This window comes from Numida meleagris, chromosome 6, assembly GCF_002078875.1.
Source record: "Numida meleagris isolate 19003 breed g44 Domestic line chromosome 6, NumMel1.0, whole genome shotgun sequence".
NCBI classification, from domain to species: domain Eukaryota; kingdom Metazoa; phylum Chordata; class Aves; order Galliformes; family Numididae; genus Numida; species Numida meleagris.
Window position 1 is genome coordinate 50,878,122 of NC_034414.1, and position 27,533 is coordinate 50,905,654.

Genomic DNA, 27,533 nt, shown 5'->3' on the forward strand with positions numbered 1-27,533 from the left:
GAAATGTCTCCTCTCCAAACACTTCTCTTTTCAATGTGTTTTGGGAGATTTTCAAATCTGCAATGCCTGTACTTCCCTACTACCAAAACCTTGTCACATAAGGCAAATACAATAGCATTTACAGGTGCCTGCTTTGCAAAATAGTAACCCTTCATCTTGTAGATATAATACATAAAATATGTAATTTCAAAAGATTTCCTTACTCGGAATAAATATAAACTTTTGCTTAGCTTTTATTGAGACTAAATTCCCACTTAGGCAAATACATTACTTGCTTTTCTTAATTGGGATAGACTCAAGCACATGTTAAAGTGCTTTCCCGTATCTGGGCAAAGTTATTGTACACAGCATAAAACCGTAACTGAACTTCGTATCTGATTACGTCTTTCAAAACTCTACCCACAAATGATTCACACTGTCCCAAATGAAACCTTATGAACTGCAAGGCAATTAAATACTGAAACTAAAAGTAATGGAAGAACATATATCAAGTCTGGAAAGGAGCAAAGGCAGTCTACAGCAGAGTTCACTCAGTATTACTTTGGATTTCCATTAGATATCCGTGATGACAGATAAACAGCACTTATACTTATAAATGATACTGGATCATTATGAATGCTAGAGAAAAGAGTGAAATACAATACAGAAGAGTCTGAAAATACCAGACTGTGGAACCCAAGGCTGCTTGCTTTACTTGTACGCAGTTCTTGTTAAAGCAATAAGGTGTGCAGAGCTTGGCTCCTGAAGAGAGAAAACAAAGGAACAAATGCTATTGACTTCAGTGGGCTTTGGAGACATTCTTCTGACCTCAGCGGGCTTTGGATATCACCCAAAACTCAATTCATACTGGAAAAACGCAGGCTAAAGGAAATAATCATTCAAAAAGTATCTGGGAGAGAGACCCAAGAGACTTTGTACAACATATGCTACATGACAAGAGCTTATGACCAGTTACAAGATTATACCTTTTCTGAAAGCTTACTAATCCAGAAATGAAGAAGGAACATCCATTTCTGCAGTTAGGGAGCAGAAGTCACAGGGATATCACATTACAGTGCAGACAGGTTGTATTGTATGGAATTTATGATGCGTCAAGCAACAAATATAAACACAGCAATAAAGTATGGGTGAGAGACACTGGTTTCTCAGCTATCCTGCTAGATACAAGTCTGGTAGTATTTACAAAGATGAAATACATAAATGGTTTGCATATAGGAATTTATAGTCAGACTTCAGTGATGTTTGTTACTTCTTGTTTTGGTGATCAAGGTCAACAGAACCTCTTACATATCACGGCAAAGATGAAATCATAAGTACACTGTGCCAAACCAAGGATATTCTTCTTCCTATGTGGTGGAAGGGCATGCGTTTTCATTCTCCTATATATCTCGTTGTCAGATGAAGAAAATTCATAAGGAAAATTTCAGTATGTGCTGAGATACACCTCAGTAAAATGACCTTATTCTCAGGATCAAACATACCCAGCATGTTCCATAAACTATCAACAATTCTTTTCCTACATTCACATTTCAGGACATACATAAGCACATCCTATGTAGCAGAAAAATACCATATAGGTAATTTCTTTTCATTTGTCTTCTGCCCACAGAAACACCTACCTCGCTGCCATTTATTCCATGAAAGAAGCTAAGAAAGGTTTGCATCAAAGATAATCTGGTTATACTGAAAAGCTATCAGCTATCAGGCAGCTGTCTGGGCAGCAGCTCAGAACGTCTTGGTCCTTTCTCTACTGTCACTACCATTGAAGATGAGAAGAAAAACTCATCTCACACATAGAAATAACAAGCCACGTGTGGCCCAATAAGCAAGATTCACAGATTCATTAGTCTTTGCCATTTCCTGTTTCATCTGTCCAGATGATCTCCACACATTCTTTTGCTTGTAGAAAATCTATAGAGAAAAGACAATCAAATGTCACTGAATAAAATATGCAAATACATCATTGTAAGATGACAATGATAAAGATTTGGTTCAGTCTAGAATGTATTCAAGTTTGTAGAACATAGGTTACATGCTAGTTAGCACCATAATTTCTGGTTTAAAGTCTTTCTATTCTCAGATTTTAAAACAAGAATTTTTTTTTTTTGAATTTTGTGTCTCATCCTTCACAGAAAATACTGGAAAACATTTTAATTTGAAATGTTCGTGCTTATGCTTCATATATTTTTGTACCACTTCATATATAAAGCTCATCTGCTTTTGCTAAAAAACCATGGTTCAACATGACTAACTCTTTCAAGGAGGTCTAATGCTGAGAAATCCTGAGCACTAACATTTATTGATTTATTCTCAGTTTTTCTCTGGATCTGATCATCAGATCACAAAATAATTTAATGGAATCAAGTCATAAATAAAGGATTGATCCACATGGGCTTCAAAATATGAAACTTGTAAAGAAAATTCCTCAAGAATACAAATGGGAGAAGAAAATTGTGAATAACACAAAACACAAGAGAACGTTTCCGAGTAGACTGCTTTGCAAAATCTTCTCATAACATTTCACCAGGTTTGTTTAGAAAGTAGTCCTCCTCAATTTTCTAACACTGATATTGGAAAAAATCAAATATCTTGCCTGAAAGCTCAAGTTTCAATTAATAAGGATGGTAAGCGTTTGGCTTTTTTCAGATATACGAAAAGAGTGACAGGATTATAGACCACCAAATTGTTGGTATTTTAAGAATCTGACGGGCTCAGCACCATGTGCCATTCTAGCCTCTCTGTGTATCCTCTGTGGTTAAAACTCTTAAGCACTTTAAATTCTTTTGGTCAGTATTTTTTTCCTTTTAGGGCAGACAACTAGAAACACATTCCAAGTAACCGTTTATGGTGTACAGAAAATTATAAGATACTAAAATCACCTCTTTGAAGGTGTTTCCAGGCTTTGCATAGTAAAACAAATATTTTATTTATAAAAAAACAAAGTTGTTGTTTCTGATATAGAATATAATTATCTATGTTCCAGTTCAAATGAAAGACATTAACAAGAAAGACAGTAAAAAAAACCACATGTCAAACCATAGAGCCTTTACTTGGACAAATCTCCCATCAAGCTTTGGTGGCAGCTTTGTCTAATGAAATATGGCAGAGCCAGGCCTGAAATAGGCAAAAATTTATCAAGCTGTGCCAGCACGAGTCATGAAACAAAATGAAATATTCTCTGTTTGAAAAATAATGAAAATTCGATGAATTTCTGTATAAAACCAGACAAAGATATCTCAGAAGTCCATTAAATGGGAGTCCTCAAATCCATTTATTTAGACACGATAGAGGACCAAAAAGATCTTTGAAGGAACAGATGACTTTCCAGAATATTTGATACAGGCTGAAAGACATATGCAAACAAATTTTTCAAATCATCACACTTTGGCAAACAAAATTGACTGTAGCTTTGCATAATTTAGTTTAGAAATGGCTCAGTCTTCTCATGTTTCTTCTTTTGTAATGAATAAGATAGAATTGTAGACTGGCCCTGTGCAAGAGACATATCTGGTTGGGAAGAGGCCAGCACTGGAAATGGTTTCTAACTAAGAAAGGGGAATTTAAACTGTAAAAAATACTTCTTCCTTATATCCAATAAAGTGGTGAGGCATTGGCAGAGGTTGCCCAGAGAGGTGGGGGATGTCCTGTCCCTGGAGACACCCAAGGCCAGGCTGGACAGGGCTTTGAGAACCTGATGGAGCTGTAGATTTCCCCCTGTTCATTGCAAGGAGTTGGACCGGATGACCTTTAAGGGTCCCTTCCAACTCAAGTGATTCTGTGATTCTATGATTGCCATGGTGCAGCCAGGAAATGTGCCAGCAAGCAGAGGTTGCTTGGAGCCCAAAACCTCAGTAAGGACTGGTTGACATGTAGCCCAGCAGACTGTTCCATGCAACAGACCAGTGCACTGGGATGCAGGATGCAAAAGGAGCTGCCAACCAAATGCAGCTGGTATATCAGGTCACGGAGTAGGAGAAAGATTCTGGCACAGTGCTAGGAAAGTATGTAAGACATACCCCTGTTTGTGGGGGTGCGTTGATGCAGGAGCCAAATCTATGAGTCTCACACTCAGTGCATGAAACTTAACAGCTCAGATGGATGGGTAAAATCTGTATTGCTGTAGAAACTGCATGGGATGAAAGCTTTGCAGTTCTGCACAGGAATCTGGTTTTGCTCTGTACCATCTGTGCACCAATTGTGTGGACTGTCTGTTAAGATTTGTTTGTTTTTCATTTGAGAAAGATACAGAAGCCAGTAAAAAGAATGTAGTGGAGGTCAGTTTAATTCTTCAACTATTGTTTTTGCCTCATCCAAGTTAATTATAAGTTCAGATTTCTCACAAAAAGTTAGAAAGAAGATTCATACCTACTAGGTAATTTCTGTAATTAATCTAAAAAAGACCTTTATTGACACTTCTTATGGAAGCAACCTGGAAATACGCAACAGATAAGATTTGGGGTCTGATTTTCAATGGCAGATATATGCTGTCAGCTGCAAGGATTTATGCGCATGTGATACATCTACAGTCTGACTGGAACCCAGTGACAATGTGTTAGTAAATACCTGGTATTTGTATTTCCAGACCTTGATGTGGATGCTCCTATTAGGCACAATCTCCATGGATTTGTGGATGTGTATTCTTATTATATCCCTACAGACTAGACTGAACAGTTCTTAGCAACAAGTAAACGCAGCAATACAATATTAGTTTATACATAAACATTTATATGATCATGGACATTCTGTGCATTATCTAATAAATACATTTCAGAAAAAGATTTAAAAACTTAATAGCCACAGACCCTCCTAACATGCCATGGCACTCAGAGAGGGAAATCTGAGACTATTAAAAACAAATGGGAGCCTGCTTAATCAGCACTCCACAGACTGCTGAGGCCCAGAGGGGTACCCTCAAGAATCCTTTGAGGAAAGTTAAGATTATAATGACATTAAGGTGAAAAGAGGTATTGCTCCTCTCTGCTTCTCCAGAAGCTTTCCCTGACTTCCAGGAAATCCATCACCTTATGCTCCCAAACAACAGAAAGCAGCAGTGGAAGAGACAGACTAAGAATTATATAAACATTAGTAAATGTCTTACAGGAACATTTTAGAAAGTCTTGATGTTCTTTTTTGGTTCTGGGGTTTTGGCAAGAATTCCAGTCTCTAGGCCCATTTCTGTGTACACACTTTAAATGATGGGCTTGATTATGAGACAGTAATTCTCTCGACTTTTAGCCATCTTATTTATTGGCACAAACATGAGTACAACGCCAAAATCAAATGGTTATGTCCCAGACCAATGGAATATTACAGATGCAAAAGCATAATAGATTCTTTATTTCACAGGCTTCATGTATTTCTATTGTTTTCCACAGTATATAAGCTTCATAACATAAGCAATACTCAACCTGGCCTTGCAAGAGATAATCTTCCACCAAACAACAAACAGCAGAAAAAAAAATGTCATCCTGTATCTGCCCATGAGGGAATTACATTGAGGTCCAGTTATATTTGTCCCAGTAACTCTGCCTGCCAAGTGAGCCAGTTTCCCTTAAATGAGGATTTAAAGGAAGAACACAGATGTTGACTCTGGAATAACCTGAGACAAGACAGTTAAGGAAAATTCTAGAAAATTAACGGTAATTAAATTGTGTTGTACAGTAGTTCAGGACACAACCTCAAAGTAAAACATAGCAATGACATTATAAACATGAACTTGCTGTTCTCCAACAGGATTCCACATTTTCAGATAAGTCAATAGGATACACAGAGATATAACCTGACTTTGTATTCGAAGCTCACTCTCAATGAAGTGCAGCTATTTCTGGGATGACATTGTATAACAGAGATAGGGCACAAATTGAAGCTAGAAAGCAAAGCATAAAGGAGGCAAGGCAGTATGTTTACTGTTCAGTACAGAATTTATAATCAATAAATTCCTGAGTATCTCCTTAAAATGCTTAGACAAAACATATATTCAGGAGTAGAACACCAAGACTCTACTTTTCACAACTGAAAGGCAATAAGAAGAAATAAGTCATGCCATCCACTGTGCTAAACCAATCATAGAATCATAGAACAGCTCAGGTTGGAAGGGACCCCAAGGATCCTTGGTTGGATATCCCCAAGGATATGCAACTCCCCTTCCCCAGGCAGGGCCACCAACCTCCAAGTCTGGTACTAGACCAGGTTGCCCAGGGCCCCCATCCAACCTGATCTTGAACACCTGCACGGACAGAGCATTCACAACCTCTCCGGGCAGCCTGTTCCAGCTCTCCACCACTCTCTCTGTAAAGAACTTCCTTCTGACATCCAATATAAACTTTCCCTCCTTGAGCTTAAAACCATTCCTTCTTGTCCTATTCTAGGACATAACTGAACTTTAGACTAAATGACCATTTTCCCCTTTCTCCCTCTGGCACACTTAAGGAGAATAATCCTCTCCTATGACTCTGCATTCTTAAGAAAGCTCAGTCTTCTGAAGCCTCCTGTCTTGAAGCAGGAAGTAGAGATGCTTCACAGTTCTACCACATACATTATTTTAGTGGAATAAGAAATATTTCTAGATCAACAACTTAAGAAACCAATGGAACATCTGTGCAACAACATTAAAGAAGTGTCTTCATCTGGGAGAGTCTCATGTTTTCTAAAAGCCTTGTCTTCTCAAAAGGTGGTCAAAATCTCACATAAGAATCTGTGGCAGAAATTACAAGTTTAGATTGATATTTTAGTTAATTCTGATTTTGAATACATCCTAGTCTCTATGTGTACATTATTCTGTGTTTCCATTGGTGCTTGATTATTTTCTTTGGTTTCTTTTCTGCCAGATCTTCAGTTTATCATAGAATAATATTTTAACTTTCACCTTTAAAATAAGTGTTTCATATCTCATTAAAGGCAAGAAGCCAGTCTTGTGGGGCTTACGAAGGGGAGGGACTAACAACAAAATTACTGATATACACACAATAAAAGAAATCCTCTTACCACTCACCCAGATTTGTAAATGGTCACGCTAGCTGATATTTCTGTACACAATGGTACATTCGATCCAGACAGGTACTTGCAAAGTTTGTCTTTGTTCTCAATTATTTATATATATCCTGCGTAGCTATTTCTCATATAACACAAGAACGTAACGAGCACATATGTACATTATGGATACACTCCTGCTACTATGAGTACATACACAATGTCTTCCAACACCCCAGGCAGCACAACAGATTCTTAAATAAGATAGTACTTGCAAGACTCTTGCATGAACAGACCAGAATGTAGTTGCCAATCAGTGAAAGACATTCATATATAGGGAAAGTATTTGTGCTTTATTGGGTTTTTTACTTATTTTTAAAAGATCTTTGGACTATGTTATAAAATATTTCATTATGACATAACATTGTCATAATCAAAACTATCTGAGATGTGTTCTTCTGTTGTGCTGGATACCCAATACATAAAGAATCAAATACTGAAATGAACTAGGTGTAGAAAGCCCTCAGATCAGTTTCATTATCAGGGCAAAACACAAAATATGAGATCTAAGAAAGTCCCAACTGGAACAGAATTTATGTAAGTGTAACACAAAACTCACTGATATAGTTTGAAAAAGTAGTGAGTCTCACAACTTGTGCAGAAGGTTATCAAACTGAACATCTAGTACAGCAGAGGAAAAAGGTGAAGAACAAACTGTAAAGTTTACTGATGATGCAGTCAATCACTGATTACTATGTTCAATTCTTCAAGAGATATTTGGCTGAGAGACAAAAGTATCGAAGACAGGTAATAAAAACCACAGTTAAGGGTACAATATGACATTACAAGAGAGACTGAAATGAGTCTGTGATAATATGACAGGCATCAGCTAATGAAATGTTGGCAGTTAAGTGCCAAGAATGATTTTGTCTGCAACACTGTTTGATAGGAATTCGTAGCAAAGAAACACAAAGAAAGCCTTGTGTTTCTGATCGCTACTGTAAATGTAGCAATGGAAGAAAAGGTGGTGAGTGCCGTTCAAAACCTTCAGCATAGTGCCAAACTCCTCCTTGTTTAATTTGGGCTTCAGCCAATACAGATGAAGTGAAAAATGAAAGTTGGAAAGCTCTGGGTAAAGCCTTTTCTGGTAGGAAAAGACAGATGCTTACAACACTTCATTGCTTTGGAACAATACAAAAGATTGAAGAAAATTGAAGTCATTTGCTTGGAGTTGTTTGATTGGAGAAAACTGAAACCTTTTCAAAAAAATTACAAAATGAGAAAGTGTTAGTTCTTCAGACACCTGCTGGAGATGTTTAAACAAGGTAGAGATAACTTCGGAAAAGGGGAAATTCAAATGGAAAAATGCTCTTTTTGTTTTCACTGCTGTTTCCTGCTGAAGCTGAATTCAGCATGGGATAAGCCTTCGAAAGACTCTGAGAAGATGGTGCTGGAGATCACTGCTGCATTAGAACGAGCTAGCAAGACAAAGATGAGAAATGTTTATAGAATTAACTCTCTGTACTTACTCTGCCAACAGCAGGACATAAAAAAGCGAAGTAATAAATTTTACAAAGTACTTTTTAACACATTTGTGATTTTAATTCATATTTGCCACAGATGTTTGACAAGTGTATTTGCTCTTCCCACTACAGCCATCTCAGAGTTTCTTCCATTCAATCCTAATGTCAGCCCTCACTCTGTTTCTGCATACACATGAACTGTCAGTGTCTCCTCCAGCTCTGGCAGTGGAAGTCTTATAATTACATGCAAATCATACTTGTCCTGAAAATTGAAGTTTAGGCAACCAGCAGTAATTTGATGATGGAAAGACAGCTTTTCTAAAACAATCCATCATTTATTCGTCATTCAGAGGCAAAAGTCAACAGTCCCTTGCTCAACAACACTGAACTACATTGTATAGAATGAGACACACCAACATTTCTGGTTTATCTTGCTGGTGTCTGTGTCCTAGTCCCTCCCTTCCTCTTCTTCCCACTTGACTTTTTCCCCCCACAATAAACAGGTATTTATTTACTTTTTATTCCTTAATAGGCAAAAAAGTGAGAAAGATGCTGTTGGTGTTAAAGACAGCAGCAATCATTTCCTATTGTTTAAGAAAATAATATTTGCCCATCAGTAATTGTCTTAATAAATATTTGATAGTTTGACACTGTGACAGATCACTGACTGCAAATACTTCCATATTTTTTGTCTCAGTCAAGAATGAAACTTCACATATCAACACTGAAAGGTGGAAAACTAAAAGATAACAAAGTGAATGGAAAACTATTGCAAGACTGTCTTACATTCTCTACAACACCTGGTATCACAGCATTTAGAATATACTTATCAAGATACTTCCTTTGTCTTTTCTCAAACTAGATATATTCTTATGTCCTATGACATGACCTGTTTTCTTACATTGGTTCATCACACTCAGCAACTGGAGAAGGATTCTTCTTCACCACTTCCCCAGATTTTGTTAGTGTCTTGTCTTCCAGAGAATGGAATTGTCTTCACGATTTTTAGTGACACCTGCAGTTCTTTAAGAAAAATGCAATGAGAATTTTTCTTCCTGGGCTGTAACCCCAGCACAGTGCCCTCTTTCTTATTTGTCCACAACTAATAGGGTAGTGGGCACAATCAAAAGTGTGAGGCATAAAATGAGTTTTTCAGCAGCCACTGGAATCAGCCAACTCAGAGCATTCTTACTATCAGAGAACTTCAACAGAACGTTCTTCCCTTCCCCTTAGGCAGCCCCACCATACATCCTGATTTCAGCTCAACACCTACCTCTTTGTTTACACAAACAACGTTTCCTAAGCTACAGGCTTTTTCCTTGTCTACAATATCAGAGACAGCATCCTCATGCTATTTAGCTACTCACTCACTGACACACTGTACAAAATGTATATATGCGTGTCTTAGCCATGTCACTAAGCTGTTACACAGAAATTCCATTATGCTTAAGAGACAAGAGCATCAGTACATGCCCTGCAGAACTGTCTCCAAAGCATTCACAGTAACATCATCATACAGAATATTAACTATAGGCACTACCATCTATCCTTTTCAGTAATTAATTAGGGCTGATAAACGGCATTTCATTCTTTCTGAAGTACTCATATACTTCCTCTTAAGTACTTGAATTGCTAGATATTTCTAAGCCAGAATGCCTAGCTCACCAGTTACGTCAATAATTTCCTTCAGCAGCTAGATACTCATCCTAGAAACTGAATACAGAATGTAGAAAATAAGGAGATCCCAGATCTATTATGTGTTTCCTGGCTGGAAGGAAGCAAATCAGGAACTTAAAATGAATGGCACACCACCAAAGCTTGCATTCTTCGAAGACTACGGAGGACAGATCATCTAATACTAGTACTTAGTAAAATATTGTTCTCTTCACTACAGAAGTCTCCCAGCAAATGGAACTGGTCTAAGAATTCTTAAGGGGGATGGAGCATAGTTTTAGAAATGAAAGTGGAGGAATGATGAGACAGCTAATTCTCAAAGAGTGCACCATGTCATGAAGGAGTGAGTACTCTGTGGCCATGAAAACTACCACTGCTGAACAGACAGTGCAGTGCAAGAGAACAGGAACTTTCCTGCCGTATTAAGAACAATCTGGAGTGATGTGATGAGTGAAAGACCATCTGGCCTCCATTAAGAGACAAAAGAAATTCTTAGGAGTCAAGAACACAGAGGTGAAACCTGTCAAACAGTTTGAGTCTGTGTTGAGAAAACAAAGCAAGATAGTTCAGCAGATAGCAGTGGAATAATGCTGAGAAATAAGCAAATCCTCCGAGACTGATGAGAAAGGAGCCTGTTCCACCTCAGCAAGTTCAAGAAGCAAACACCCTTGAAGTGAAACAACTACCAACCACTTGCTACTATGAGATTAGACTCATTGGCATGAGCTATTTTTAAATTACGAGACAAAGGTATATTTTATTACCATTCCTTCTAGCAGAGCACCAAAAAGCCCAACACTCCTGTTTCTAAGGTTAGCTGATGTTAAACACCAAGGAGATTTCAAAAATTAGAACCACAGAAGGAAAACAAGGTGAACAGTGCTGACAGCTGTTATTGTTATCCTAACAATCTCAAGGATGCCTACATGAGCCTATTTTGCAAATAAATAAATATTTAGGGCAAGTACCAGGCTTAGAAGGGAGAACAGAAAATTGGAGACTCTTCTTCAAAGAGATTATTGGATAATAGGAAATAAGAGGAGAAAAGTGCAAGTAACTGCAGCTTATTCCTTTTCCCCACAAAGGGTAGAGTCTGCTCTTTCCATAAGCCACAGTCAATATTAAATTGTTCAAATGAATAATGATATGCCTTTATTTCTAGTTGCAAATAATATGACCTTTAAGAACCTGCAATGCGCATTAGGAATTTAGCACTTCAACAAATAGCACTGAAAACATAAGCAGTGCTAGAGTTCTGGTTTCTCTGCTTAATCACACACAAAAACACTCCAAATGATTCTTTTTTTCTTAATATTGCAGTGCACCCAGCTACACAGTGGCGTCCTATGTTCTGCTAATGAAAGCAGAAGCTTTCATTAATTTCAGTAATGTGGGTTCTAATCCTGCATGTAACACTAGGCAGGGGACTCATGTTTTCAGACAGTTCTTCAGTTAAAGATCATTTACTTAAGGTCAATACTTTCCCAAAAAACCCTGCGTGAATGTAATAAAGGGTTAAGTAGAATGACTGAAAATTAAAGCACTTATCAGTTCTTCCCGCTTTTATCCCTATTCATATCTCCTCAAAAAATAGTGAATTAAACTGTTGCAGCTGGGAGAGAATGCATTTGGAATAACCATGAATTTCTGCAGCTTTGTCAGCAGCATGCTTTGGCTTAAAAAAGTGAAAGGATGGAACAGATTCCATTGATCTCTTCCTCAAATAAGAGCTCGCTACCTTGCATGAAAAAAATATTAATATGCCAAAGGAGAAAATTAAACAGTTTGGGATTTTAAAAAACAATTGGAAAAAGCATAAACTACATTTGACCTGACCAAAAAAAAAAAAATGGAGCGATCAATTAACAGTGTATACATGAAATTAAGTGTTCGATGAATACTAGTTGGCATAATTATTTCAGTCAAACCAACAGCATATGGATAAAATAGAAAATATTATTCATGATAAAAATTAGTAAGGAGAGTCAAATCTAAAAACTTTCTGCTAGCATTTGCAGAAGAATCATACCACACTGAGCAACAGGAAATAAAATTCATTAACTACAAAGACAGCATCTCTAACTCTGGAATTTCCTGAGCTACAAAATGCTGGAGCTAGGGAATATATTCTGACAAAGTAACAATATGTGATTCCCCTGTTTTGATGCTGTTGCTTTTCCCCTCACAGCATTTCATCTTTGCCAGCGTTGCATCAGGAAACTAGAATAGTGTGACCTTTAGTCTATCCAAGATCATCTTTCCAGCACCTATAAAATGGATAATGGATTCATAAAATAAATTAAGGCTGCGCAATATATAAGAGGAGCACATGTAAAAAGATTATCACTATTAGCATACTGGAAGGTGGTCTTGGAGTCATTATGGATGATATTTTGAAAACAACAGTTAAAAGGATTAAAAAAATGTAAACAACAAACAATTAGGAAAATGATAGAAAATAATTCTGAGACATAGACCTACCATGTTCCCAGATCTACCAAGTATTTAATTCTGACATCCTAGCTCCGAAAAAAGTAAAAAAACCTTACAATTTTAGTTTCTAAAGTAAACTACGGATTCTACAAAACTATAGGAAAGGTGACTACAACGTAACTATGTAACAACTTCCATAAAAGAGAAGCAAACGCACTAAAATGCTCCACTGAAAAATAAATATGACAGAAAACAAGAGATAACTGATGTCAGTATTGCAATTACTAATGTCACTAATGATTTTAGGAAGGTCAACAGAAAATGTGTTCTCCCTTACCTTGCAAATAGTAGGGCTTAACAAAACTCTCCACAGGAGGTGAGGAGCAATATTAAGCTAGATAGAGCTTTGGTCTCATTTGTTGATTAGTTGACCTAATATTCTAAATGACATGAAGTAAATGAGGTTCAGAACTTACAGTAAATACAGTGAATGTTCACAATCAGTATAAATTAGTTCTATCCATTTTGTGGAAACAGCTACTAAAACTTGAACCAGTCTAACAATTAGAGATCAGGAAAAGACCAAGGCCAGACCACAGCAGTTTCCTGTAAAATTCTCCACCTTCTTTTGAAAGCACAAAAATAGCAGCAATCTCCAGAATCAGGATTTGGGACTAGATGGAATTCTTACACTCACATGAATGTAAAGCGTAAAGCTTTGCAGTTCACAATTTCAGAATAATTTTCATTGGATAGAGCCGGATATTATTCCAGGCAATGTATTTATTAGGTCTTGTTTTTTGTACTATATTGACAATGTTTCTCAAACCTGTTTCCCAGGAATATTTCTTTAAAAATGTACTACTTGTCATATCCTAGTGCCCAAGCACATCCATGTGTTTTGTTTTTTTTAAATTCCAAAAAGACTTAGGCACACTGAGTAAACAGATTTAATAAGCTGAACTCAATCGTGACTTCTCCAGTTACATTTTCTGGCAGAAAATGGATTTCTGCGTTTCTATTTCAGTTAGATTCACTTAATACAACCAAAGCTGGGTATGCTTTGATCCACAATTACAAAGCCAAAATATATGGAGAAAGAATAATGCTGGGAAAATGCTTTCTTGGCAAATAAAAGCTGAAGCAAATTAATCCTACTGATTTCCCACCTTTAATGAGTCCAGAACTTGCCATTATTAATAATACTGAAATATTTAGTAAACTTCATATAAATATAATTAGGGCAGGTCTTTGGACCTGCCAGAAGGACTGTAAGCCACTGGAACTTTTATCACATGAGCAAGATCAAAACCAAAGCAGCTATATTCCCTTTTTTCTTCTGCATTAAGCACCTTTCATACCCCAAAGCATCTGACTGTTGTCTTGACTTAAAGCACTTGGCTATTACCCAGAGATAGGTTAAATAAGGTTCTTTGATTCCACACACATGCACATACACACATTCTTTTAATTCACCCTCTTTGCATGCAGAGTAGGAGTCAACAGGAGTTAATGGCAGTAAACACCTCAAAACATGTTCAGCACTCTGCAGTACAGGGCCTTTATCCTCATTTGCCCCCTTGTACTGCTTAGTTCTCTTTGCTAGTTCTACTATTAACGTTCCTTTGCAGCAAAAAAGAAAACAAACACTGTAGAAAAGAAAGCACAATCAGCTCAACATTAAAACTGAACTCCTGAAAACATCCACTCACACTGGATTGAAAGAGATCTGAAGATGCTCAAGAACAAAGGATTACTTCAAAACTGCACGATACTCACCTGACAAGCCTATGCTGCAGCCTGTCACCTTTCCTTGAAGCTCACTGCAACCTATATCTATACCTATTACTAGTCTCAAACTCTAACTCATCAACCTGAAAAACTAAGATAACTCTGAAAAAAAAAAATAAGGCATTGGTAATTCTAAAATCTTCACTAAAATTTTCAAGGTTGGAAAATACATCAGTAAATATGTTCTATTTTTGTCCCCAAGATATTACTCTGCAGCAGTCTGGAAGGAGGTCTGTATTTTAAAACATAGCAGAACTGAATTGTCATGTCTCATGATGCTGAAAAGGAAAGTGCAGTATGCCCTGCCATCCTACTCCCCAGCAACTCAGGTTGGTAAACTGTCTGAACTGAAAGCTTCCTGCCCGTGCCTTGGAGTTTCCTTCCAATGCAATGAGATGAGTGGGAAACAGGTATGATATACACATCCATCTGGTTCTGACTGTCACACAGGATGCATGCTTGTATCCAGGAGCTCACTGATACCATAGCAGAATGAAATGCTCAATGTAAGGAATTTCTGTAAACATACTGGAGGTGAGGACTTAAAGAATTCATGAGCCACTTCCAGACTTCATTTACAGATCAAGTGAACTATTAAAACTCACTGCAAATCACCCACAAGTGCCTGGAAGTTGCATTTCTAATTACATTAAGATTCCAAAACAAAAGCAACTTGAACTTTTTTGGAAGATAGTCAGCAATTTGATTTATGTGCTTATAAAGGCATTAGGAAACACTGTTTAGCATCTAATACTGAAAATCAGTTTGAATGTATTGGACTTCACTCCTAGAGTTTGCACTGCATGTAACTACAAAAATATTTTTGTTATTATTTCTTAAAAATTCCTGTTATTAAATTGTTAATACGTTTCCAACAGAATTTTAGAAGAGTTCAGATGGAAAATTATCAGAGAATCAGAAAATCATTAACATTGGAAAAGACCACTAAGATCATTTGGACCAACCAGCAACCCATCAGATGTAATCTAATTGGAATCTGAAACACTTAAATCTGGAACAAAAAATATGAAGTGTTAAACAAGTCATAGGTGCACATATCTGGACTATTAAGATTACTAGGTTACTAGTTCCTAAATGCTTTAAATTTTAAGTTAGAAGAAATAGGTATTTAAATGCTCTAAATATTTTAAATCTTTATATATCTATGATCTATAGTTTCCATCAGCCTTCCAGTACCATGAAGTACTGGAACTTCCAGTACGTCTACAGAAAAGCTAGAGAGGGACTTTCTATAAACACATGTAGCAACAGAACTAAATGGCTTTAAACTGAAAAGGGGGAGATTTAGATCAGGTATTAGGAAGAAATTCTTTACTGTGAGAGTGGTGAGACACTGGAACAGGTTGCCCAGAAAGGCTGAGGATGCTCCCACTCTTGAGTCTGGATGGGAGTTGGAGGAACGTGATCTACTGGGAGGTGTCCCTGCCCATAACAGGGGAGTTGGAACTAGATGATCTTAAAGGTCCCTTCAAACTCAAACCATTCTATCACCCAGTTGACAATTCTTGTAATACAAATTAAGTTTCCGCATTTCACTCAAATCAGTAAAGAACTTAAGCAGCAAACATACAACTGAAGAAAAGCACTTAATTTACAAAATCTTCAAATGATGTTAAACTTAATAAAAATCTTGAGTATTCAAAAAAAAAAACACTGAGGGTGGGACATAAGAGAAAGTTACCTATGATAACATTAGTGAGGCACTAGCACAGGTTGCCCAGACTGGTGGTGGATGTCCCATCCCTGCAGACACCCAAGGTCAGGCTGGATGGGGCTCTGAGCACCTGATGGAGCTGTAGGTGTCCCTGCTCACCACAAGGGAGTTGGACTTGTAACAATTCAAATGCTGACTCAAGTGTGCATTTAAAACCTGAAACTTCTCAGTATCTCCCTGCTGGTCACTTGCCAAGAAAACCCATCCAGTATCATTAAGTGTTATGAAACACTGTTTCAGTGGCTTTATCATATAATTCTCACACAAGCAGTACTCACAAAAAATTATGTTATTTATAGCTATAAAGCCCAGATGCTCCAAATCCTCCCCCGGTCCCTACTCAGGCCTCCCTATCATAAAACATAGCTGATTCAAGATTGCAAGCTTTGTTTTTTTCAGGTGATTATTTTTCCCCGCTAGTGCATGCGAGAGTTGTGTTAAAAAAATAACTGATGCCATAAGTAATAGTAGCACTGTTCTACAAAACTCAATCATTTCATAGAACAATTTACTAAATTTACTAATGCCAGTGAGACTTCTGCTTGTGCAGCAACTACTACATTAGGGACTGGTCAAGAGCACAGTAAAAGCAGAGTACTGTGACTAATATTGTTAATACCTCTTTACATGAGATTACAGAGTCACATTCTCAAATCCTTAGGGGGAACTGGCTTAGTAGCTCACCCTTTTTAATGATTTTAAAGAACAGAATGTAAGGTGCTAAAACACACTGATTTGGCAGAAAAACGGTCTGAGACACTTCTTGAGGATAAAAAAAGAAAGTCACCATGCTTGAGTCCAGGCATAAGAAATAGTTTGGTAGGTAACAGAGAAATCGAAGAATGTTGTGATTAACAGATAAATTACAGTCATGTTTTTTATTCTCTGAAAGAAGTATGATTAATAACACACTCACTGCATTCCATGTTTCTCAAACCACATACTTAAAATGTCTTCTGAGTAGTAAATTATTGAAAATAGTGATATTAGAAACAATAGACATTTAATGAAGGAACTGTTAAGACAATCCCGTGCTTGTTTTTTAATCTAGTCAAAAATATTAGTAGCAATGTATTTGCTTTAGAACTAAATTAAACAAGCAAGCACAAAAACTGCATAAGATTATTAATTCCAAAATATTTTTGGAAGCATAACATTTGACTAATATTACTCATGTATATAGGGAATTAGCAATCTCAAGCTATAAAGAAGGAGGTGGAATTAAATGATCGTTTTTTTCAGAGATTTTTAGAGATTTTTATATGTCAATGAAGAATAGGTATTTGGTCCCAAAGAGAACAGAGACAGTCAGGAGACTTAAGAATTAGCATGATTTTAGACTACTATAAAACTGTACCACTATTTTAGTTAGGTAAATTGCTTATTACACTTAAAGCAATTGGACCTGTAGCACTGTTTCCCAGTAGAGAGCTGCTCTAATACAGAAAATGACACTTCCTGGAAAAGCACTTTGGCTCCTCTTTCTGCTAATACTTTGGTTACAGGATATTTTGACCAAAACATTTATGACTCTTTCTTTATTTAGGATTTTATTATTATTTCACATCTGTTTGATTTGGGAACTTATTAAAATAGAAAAACAGAATGCCAAACCAATGCCATGCCAAACCAATCCACTGAACACTTTAGTACTATGTCCTTCCAAGCGTATCTGGCAACTAATGCCTCAGAGAAAGCCAATAAAGAAATATGCACCCAGAAATTGTGTCATTTACAAGCTGAACAATTCCCTTCTTGCTTCTAGAAGACCTCAGTTTAGAATGTGAGACTTGAAATTTAATAGTAAATGGCTCCCAGAGCCAGATCATGAACTTTTTTTTTTTTTTTTTAACTCCCCAAGTGCTGAGCACTTACTCCTATACATAAACCTAATTCAGAGCATAGGACTATGATTTTTTTAATGGAAGTAAGCATCCATGTTCTGGCCTTCAGTTGTTCTTGGTCATAAACTAGTAGTTTTCTCATTTTATACCATTAATAATATGCAATATTGTTTTTTTTTTTTTTTCTTTAAAAAAAGGAAGAGATACGGACATTGCTTATATTTCAGCCTCACAACTCAAAAATTTCCTTTTCCTCATTTAAGATTTGGAACCTCTTCATTAGGATATAATCAGTGTCTGTCTACCTTATGTCTGTGTTGAATGCAAGAGGAGCTATCCTATTCAGAATGCAATTTCTGATTTATTTCATATCTAGGATCACTGTTTTAAGAGTGCAAAGTGAAGAACTGTGTGGGACTTTTTCCTCACAAATCACATTAAGTTGAATATTGAATACTGTTTCATTTTCCAAAATCAATTGGTATGAAAAATATAGCATCAAATACGGTATTTAACTACCAAATCTTTGGTCTCTAGCTTTTTAGTAAACGCGCTTTCTTCTGTTCGTATTACAGGAAGTCACAAGACACTTTTATTCAGTCAACTAGAAATTCAACTTGGCAGAGGATTCTGCTTTCTGCAGTGCTACATGATAAAGAGTGTACTTCACATCCATACTTTTTTCAACCTGAAAAAATTTTAGGGCTATCACGCACCTGCTTCTACTCAAATTCCTGGCAAGTTTGTATGATGTGTATTTGATTTATATTGAAAAGTAATTCTTAATACTTTCCAGGTATTTAGCTCAGACAGTAATACACATAAGAGTGAACTGGTACTGAAAATTTGTATTAAAGTTAATACGACAGCAACTGAAATCAGTGAAGACAGGCTACCAGATTTGTTGTCACAGCTCTGCCTAATACTGTTGGCCTGCTTTCTCTAACTGGAGATGTCAGGGCCTTTTCTTAAGACCAATTGCTTCCAGATGTACAGGACAGTATCAGCAAAGAGAGAGAAAGAACACATGCTTCCCACTGGCATAATTGAAATGCAGTGAAAAAGCAGCCTGCACAAATCCAAATCAATCTCTCCAATGTATTTGTTTCTTCTTTTTACTGTCACATATTGAATTTCTCTTCTGTTTTTAGTCAGCAACCAGGAAAAAAAAAAGACATTTTGCCTGCGCAGTTTCTTAACCAATGCAATAGGACTCTTTTTTTTTTTTTGGCTTTGTCCAGGGAAACATGCCATCCTAATTCATACGGAGGAGCACCTGATCTAATGAACTGAATACAGTGAAGACAATTGTGAAGTGACATATTCACCATATGAAAGCTCTAATGTTCCAATCATTGCACATAATCTGCAGTTGCACTACCAGTAACAGGGGCTGGTTTGTATGGTTATTACTGGAAATAGAGGGTGCCTCTGCTCGACTCTAAGTTCACATTCCCCAGGCCATTAGCACACAACAACTACCCACACATGGCATAGCTCTTCAGTGACCTGTGCAAACTATGTGTGATGATTTTTATTTCCTGTAATTCTTTAGAACATGCTGCCATTACTGCACTCATCTTGCACATCTCAACAGACATCCCAGATATTAAATGAGTACATAAATTAACTGTGTTGTAGGTCAGCAAAGAAAGGCACTATCAAAGGAGCTTTGGCTATTGTTTGGCTGTGCTATTTCTCCTGCTAATTCAGTTCTGCAGAGCTAACAGTCATGCCTCAATTTAAAACATGATATAGATGAGGAAATCCATGTTTATTACAGAGTTCTTCTAATATCTATTCTATACTACAGAGATACACTGAAAAAACTGCACTAGAATCCTAAATACTAAGCCATTTTTACACTACAACACTTCACAGCCAAATACAATGTTTTCAAGTGTTTCAAAGTAACTCCTAAAATCCTGTATTTGTATTTAAGGTACTGTGACAGCGCGCTCCCCTACATATCCCTCCCCTTCCTTCACTCCCTCCCTTTGCCCTGGCCTTGTACTGGAGGACAGCAAGTAACAGTAGTGATAACACGCTCACTAAAACAGATTAATGACCACAAATCTGTCTCAAACTGGGGGACTGAAAGAGCTGATAGCAGACACCTGGTTCAACAGCTGAGAGCCAATTGAGCATGCACCTAAAATGCAACCAATGACTATGAGTCAATCATCTAACCCCATAAACAGTGAGCTGCCCAAGAGCCCCTTTGGGCTCTCCTACACAGCAGTGGGCTGCATGACAGGATCTCCCCTTGAGTAGGGATACCTCTAAGGGTACAGGATCTCCACACAGGTGTAGTTCTTACTGCCAAGATACTTTGTTGATATAGATCCTCAGTAAGTGACTAATTTAGATCTCAGGCTGACAAAGCCTAAAACACCTTAAACTGATTGTAAGCTTTGTCAGCTTTGCTGAGATTATATCTTAGATTACGTCTAAGAGTATGTATGTGCACAAACTGATGACCAAGTCCACGACTGAGAGTGGATCCAACCCACCTAGGCTCCTCACCTCTGTGGTTCAAGGCATCTGGAAACAATGGGGTCCACTCTGACCCTCATGACTTCACAGCATGGTCTCCTGTTTAGGAGACCCTACCCTCTGTGCAGGGCATAACCAGGTGTACCCAGCCATCTCAAATATTAAGCCACTGTTAAATCACTACTTTGTATCTATATTGTGTCAGTAAATATATTCTAAACTTTGCCTAGTATGCACAGTATAGTAGTTTCCATCCACAAGTACCATTATGTTCAGCCTGTCTTCACTGAAGCAGATTGTAGCCTGTCACTAACATACAGCTCATTTTCACTGAAGTGCATAAGTATTTCCCCCAGAACAGTTCCTTTTTTTAAGATGCACATAAGCATTGCTGCCTGGGCATATAGTTGCTACTTTCCCTTCATTGTATTTCTTATTGCATAATTTATACACAGAACACAAAGCCTAAGTAGCTATTCTGAGACATTTATGTATTTCTCACTGACAGTGCTCAGATTTCAGAGAAGTTCCAGGGAACAACTTGTAGAAGAAAAAGGACAAAGTCTTCATTTGCCATTCAAGCACTGGTAACAAACACTGTCACCAAAATTACTGGTCAGTGCTTTCCATCATTAGCAAAGTTTTGAGGGGACTGGACACATACAGTTCTGCAATCTGCCTGTATTTATTTAGTCACAAGCAATGTGAACCAAAATTAAACCACTGAATCAGAAGCAACAAGCTTTGTAAGTCACTACTAGTCACTGAATAGCATCTTTCACACCTAGTAACACCTGATCTCTTCACAGGACATTTTTTAAGTAACACTATTCATTGCATGATTACACCTGACCCTTAGCAGAACACTATTTACATTACTAGGAGTTTCAGTGACACTTGAAAAATAGCTGTTGTCTCATCAGAAAGGATCATTTGCCAGTTACAATTCACAACAATGTAAATGTAGCTACAGAACAATAATTGTGTTTTTCACACTGGAACCGACTGCAGTTTATACCATTATAGCAGACAGTGCTTGAGGGGATTGTAAAACCAAGAGGACAGGACAATGACTCATCCGTCACTGTGCTCATGAACTGTGCGGATCAAGTATCTCCTTTGCTCAAAGGACAGATCTCAGGGGAAAAAAGAAGCAAACATTTCGCAATATAAATTGAATGCTAAGAAAATAAATACTGCATTTCTATGTTTTTACTTTCCCTTTTGGTTTTTAAATTCCAATCACATGAAAATTAAAATATTTACCTCAAACAATTTGTACAGACTAACAGAAAAACAGCTTGACACAACAGGAGCAAATCCACTTGTGAATTAAATGCATTTATAGAGTACAAGCAGTTTGCAGAAATTCATATCAAAGTCAGTACAGCTAATCTTTAGCAACCAATGGTTATACTTCATGGTGTACTAAGCAGTAGTATTTAAAATGTACAAGCCCATATACTAAAACACGTTTGATAACTGTCTAGCTAAAGAGAAGAGAAATGAAAGCACTGCTAAGCTAACTATGCTACCCTTTAACTGGAATTGTTACACAAGGGAGCTGGCTGTAAGTCTTCGAAAGAAAAATCACAACAGTAAAAATATCAATATGCTAATTCCCACTTGTTCTGATTGTTATTTCCAGGGATCACTGGGTATGAACAGATAAGAGTTGTGTTGAACTGGGTCTTTTCTGTCTCCTGCTTTGCCTTGCATATACATGGGGCATACATGAATAAGGATTATCATAACCACTTCATTCCCCAAATATATTATGAAATATTTAGACAAATTTTCTGATGCGTCAAATATTTTTAAAAAGACTCTAGATCATAGAAATTTAACATAGATAACTTTCCAGACTTCCAGAGGACGTGCAAAAGGTTTATTTTTTGTAACCTCTACCTCTGCAAAAAATAAATACACTTTCACTCTGGACTGCTCCTTTTAGAGGGCAATTTTGAAACAACTGATGTTTTGAACTCCAAGTTCATTCTTACACAGTTTCCCTTGCTCTCCCTTCAGCTATACACAAGGTGTTTGAAATATCAAACTTAAAAATCAGGATGCTATACGTGCTTGTGGATACCCAATCTAGGCATGCTCACCATGAGAGTTAGATTTTAACGTAGCCATTAGTAGCTTTTAGTGTAGACTAAAAACCTACTGGTAATCTTACCACAGAAAAATGATGCACTCAAAGAATGAAAAGAAAGCTGCCACATCGGAAGAGAACCTCAGAATTCTGATGATCCAGTTACAAGAAATCAGATATACACCCTGTTTCACAGTCACGTGAAAATATACATGGTGCAGCTGATCTTGGCTGTCGATGTAGACATTATCATTACACTGTACGCAGCATTCGGTTATTTATTTCTTGTTATGTTGTGTAAAACTAAACTCTGAATGTATAAATACTGATGTGGTTAACATTCCATCTTCCCAGCACACAAACTCAGACTGATGTAGATAGAGACGTGTTAACACATACTGCCACTAGAGGATAGTGTTGTCATATTACTATGTATCCATATTAAATATATGAAACTGCAATAAAGTTCAGGTTATTTTTTGCTGGCTTTAGGAAATAAAATAGTTATATTGCAGTTAAATACATTTTTTCCTGAAAAACAGGAAAATCTCTTGAACATCTTCAACCAAAAAATCAGAAAAATCACATGGCATAATTGCTCATTATTAGTTTGCAACAATATTTAGTATGCTACTTATTTTCAGTAAGAGAAATGAATTTACCTCAGCCTGAGTGTGCTAGACGGGAATCTCATGGAAGGATATAGCCTTGTGCAGGGGTCTGATATATGGCAAAAAATCAAGTTTTATCGCAGTGGTGCCAGAAATACATGTTCTGCTCCAGGAGCACCCACAAGACTTAACAGAGCCCACAGCATCCTCATGTGGTCCAAGAGCCACCACTGCCCCACTCTCATACACTGTGCTTAGCCTGTGCTGGTCCTTTTGAATACGCACTTGGGTACATTTTCTGCCATTTTCACTCCCTAAACTGACTGACTCTGGTCTAGCTGTGCTCTCAGCACAGAGGAAGTGCAGGAATATTCTACCCTGGTACATGCAGATGCCCCGAATTAAACTAAACTCCTTTGTAATCAGGTATCACAGAAATACCTCTACATCTAAAAGTCTATATACTGCTGCTATAGTTAATCAGATGAAGTAATTCATTTTTTGAGTCAGGAAGGATTTACAGAAATATCATCTCCAAACGCAGGTATAATCCCTTTGATGGGTTTCATGTGCAATAACAGACCTAGTGAAGAAGCCTGCCTGCTATCCTAGAAGGTTCAATATACTTCTTGCTAAAACACTTGCCATTCAAACGTCTTCATTTTAATGATTTTTGAAGAGTCTTCCCTCTCATTATTTTTAGAATGTTCCCATTTCATCATAACAAAAATAACATCATTTGCTCGATTAAAAGTGAAGCTATTGGTGAGAGTTAGAGGTGTCAGGCTTGAAACTCTTAACTAAAAGTGACTGATAGGCTACTGAGGACTAGGAACCAGTTCAGAACAAGATCAGGTACATTCACTTGTGGAAATAACAGAGTAAGAAGGTCACTCCTGTAAGCATACTGGTTCCTTCTTCACTTAGGCAAAGCAGAGAGAAGTGAGCTGCAGACCTTATTTCAAGTACTCAAACAGAACTTAGAAAAAGACTTGCACAGGCTTCAGGAGTATGTTGTATCAAATAGAAACCCATGGTAAACTGCACTCAACAGGAAAAAGAAAGGAAAAGGGGAGAAACTATCCCAGTCACCCACAGGAGTTCTATCTGATGCAGCACAGAAGTAAATTTCTCTATACGTTCAGAATTAAAACACAGACCTCTGCATTGGACAAGACCTACATTTAATCTTGTTATGATGTGGGCATTTTCATTTTTTAAACAGAAGGGCAGGACATTTTTGGCACTTGCTTTCAGCAGCTGAACTCCGCAGTGAAGCACAGTAAGTCCATTGGGATCTGTGCCTGATACTGAACACCATGTTCTCTGTTCATTGAACTCTGTTTCTCCATTCAGAAACAGCATTTTTCCTTTAATGTGTATAAGATTATGAACTCAGATGTAAAGTACTGCAGTATTACTAATATAAATATTTACTCAGCTATTTTGCATTATCTGCTTTTAAAAAGTCAGTTGGCCTAGCAATAGGTAGCAGATACTTACTGAGGAACTCTATCCAGAGAAAAAAAGCAAAAAAGTGGCTGAGAAAATGAGACCTAAAAGAATCCAGGACTTGATAATCCAATCAATACATCAGAGTTATAAGAAGATCATCTACTGTTTTATCAATCCACTAGAACAAGATCTAGAGGAAGCACAGGAACAATTAAATCTTGCATTGAGAAGAATTAGAATATATGATATGAAAATTCAAACTGTAATGGATGCAAAGCCAAGCAGCAGGCCCACTTAAGAAGGCTATAAATGCTGAAAATGCTTTTTCCAAAAAAAAAGTCTTTGAAGAAATCTTAAATGTGTTTTTCCTACATTGTCAAAAAAAACCTGACAGGAGTAATACTGAATTTGTGAAATAAAATTCATACTGATTTACTAAAATTACACAAACGAATCCAGTTGTGTTATTGGTAGCACAACAATTTCAGGAAAATAGATCTGAACTGGGCATACACAAAAGCAATAAAGAAATTTGTTATCTTTCCTAGATATTTCTTTTCTTATAAACACATACCATGCTTCCTGTATGCTCTTATTAGGAAAAAAAAAATCACCGCATAAATAATTCTCTTAACTCTTCTCAGCTGCATCAGAAAACACTTTGTTTTGAGACCTGTCATAAAACTTAAAGACTTTTCTCAGTACAGCAAGAAGTTACTAGTTGCTTTTCCTAGTAGTTTATAGGAAAAAAAATCAAAAGCAAAAGCAAAACCTTCAGCTCTCCCGCTCCTCAACTGAATTATTACATCAGTCTTTCAAACAGATGAGTTTATATTCAGTCAGGATTACAATTTTGTTGAATTTCAGAGGTCTTTTTAATTAAAAAAAATATATTGGTTTTAAATGAAGCAAGTCAGTAATTTTGAATCCAGCAGATCCCAATAACAATTTACAAGGGATTTTTCTCTTGCAAACTGCTTCTTTGTGCCTTACAGAGATAAAAATCACTTCCTATGGTTGTTTTTTAAATGTATTTTACTTCTATTTTAATAATTTTCATAGCAATATATATCAGCACACTAGCATTACAATTTACCAGCTGCTGCTGATATTTAAGCAATAAAATTTGTATGACTTCCAAACACTAAAAAAATACATCCAATATATCAGATCTCCTATACTATGAAGTGCATCATTCGGAACAGTTTTTTCTTCCCTGTGACTGCTAAAATTAACTTTGAGTGTAGTTCAGGTTTTCTCACAAGTGAATTTCACTTTTTCTGAAACTTTAGTATGTAAATAAATAGCCATCATGCCAGAACGTGTGTCTGGGATTACTCAAGTTATTACTATTATTACATAATATTTGCACTAACTGGACACTTGGCTGAATGCATCAGCACACAGGCCCACTTAGTTTCATTTTTGAAAGCACATTAGCAAGCAACAGTGAATACATAACTGCTGTAAGAAAAGCAAGAACCCAAGTTATGCTTCTTCTATATTTCACCCTTCAGTCTCTTGGCTTCTGGAACACCACTAAGAAACATGTACTCCAATTGACAAGTGACTATGGAAGACTTCAATTTTTAGTGTCAGAACAGTAACTTGCTTTCCTAGTTCAAACATTCCTTGCATAGCCTAATGAGTAGAAAGAACATACCATATCCCGCACCTTATTTTAGTAAAAAAAAAAAAAAAAAAAAAACCACCCACCCAACAACAACAAATCCAGAAGTTGTATTTGATTTCAGGATTGACTTACACCACTAAATCAGTCAAGACTATAAAAAAACATACCTGTCTGAATAAGACAGATGTATTAGTAAAGCATTACAGCTGATGTAATTAAACTGGAAGAAAAGAATGAGACCTGCTTTGTCTCACTTGAAGAATTTTAAAGGGAGTAATAACTGAAAGAAAAAAAAATGCTACAGTTTAATACCCAACCACAACTAGTTTACCTATACAAACTCTTCAGACTTTCTTATAGAAGGATAGCATTAGAACACAAAAGCCTCAATCTCAGTTGTTCTACTGACAAAAAGGCAAAATAACTTCTAATGGATTCTTGGTAATGCCAGGCAAAGTACTCACAGGTAAGCCAAAAATCATACACGCAAAAAAAAAAAAGAGTAGAACTCACCTAAATGATGAAAAGGGTTTCCACACTATACCATACACACTAAAAACACCCTAGCTCCAACAGACACAACTCCCCTTGCAGGCTGGCCCTTCTACGAGCCCAGGGTGGCTCCACCCCTTCAAGTGGCATGGGGAAGACACCTGCAAACAATTTGCCGGTTCCCCCTGGAGCAGCCACACCCCTTCACCAGGTTCTCAATCACCAGTACAAGCCAAGACCTAACAGTTCTTCTGCACTCCACCCCTTCACAGCAGAACAGTGATTGGGCACATGTGGAGATGAACCTATACATTTCAGTTACAGTATATACAATCAACACTTTCTATATTGAATACACAGAAGACCATAAATCAGTTCACTTGTGTGTGCAGGCTTTGTAGTTGTTGCAGGATTAGGCCTGTCATCCCAGCTGTAAATTTAACTAGGTTAGGACTTCCAAAGTCCTCCTCATAAATGGTCCCATTCATTCCTAATTTCCTTACATATGTTTGTAAGCCTTCGATATTATCCCATGTTCCACCATGAGTGGGCATATCACTTTCATTTGGCCATCCAAGCTTATACACAGCAACTAGCCATTGTAATAGCAAGTGGTTCTCATCACTGTGTCTAAAAGTTGAGTGTAATCCTTGTTGCATGGCCAGGTGGGACATGATGGAAGCTAGCTTTGACATCCCAGGCCTGTTAACCACAATATCTTCTGCCCCTATGTCCCATAGTCTTAATAACCACACGGAAAAGCTCTCTCAGTTTTTGTT

General features: G+C 37.1%; 1 long non-coding RNA gene across 1 annotated transcript; it reads right to left on the bottom strand.

The window, feature by feature from the left end:
• On the bottom strand, nucleotides 237–26,880 carry LOC110401760. Its single transcript, XR_002440574.1, has 3 exons — nucleotides 26,776–26,880; nucleotides 9,394–9,515; nucleotides 237–1,911 (listed from the first exon to the last, which is right to left on the bottom strand). It is a non-coding gene; the product is annotated as an uncharacterized LOC110401760 (long non-coding RNA).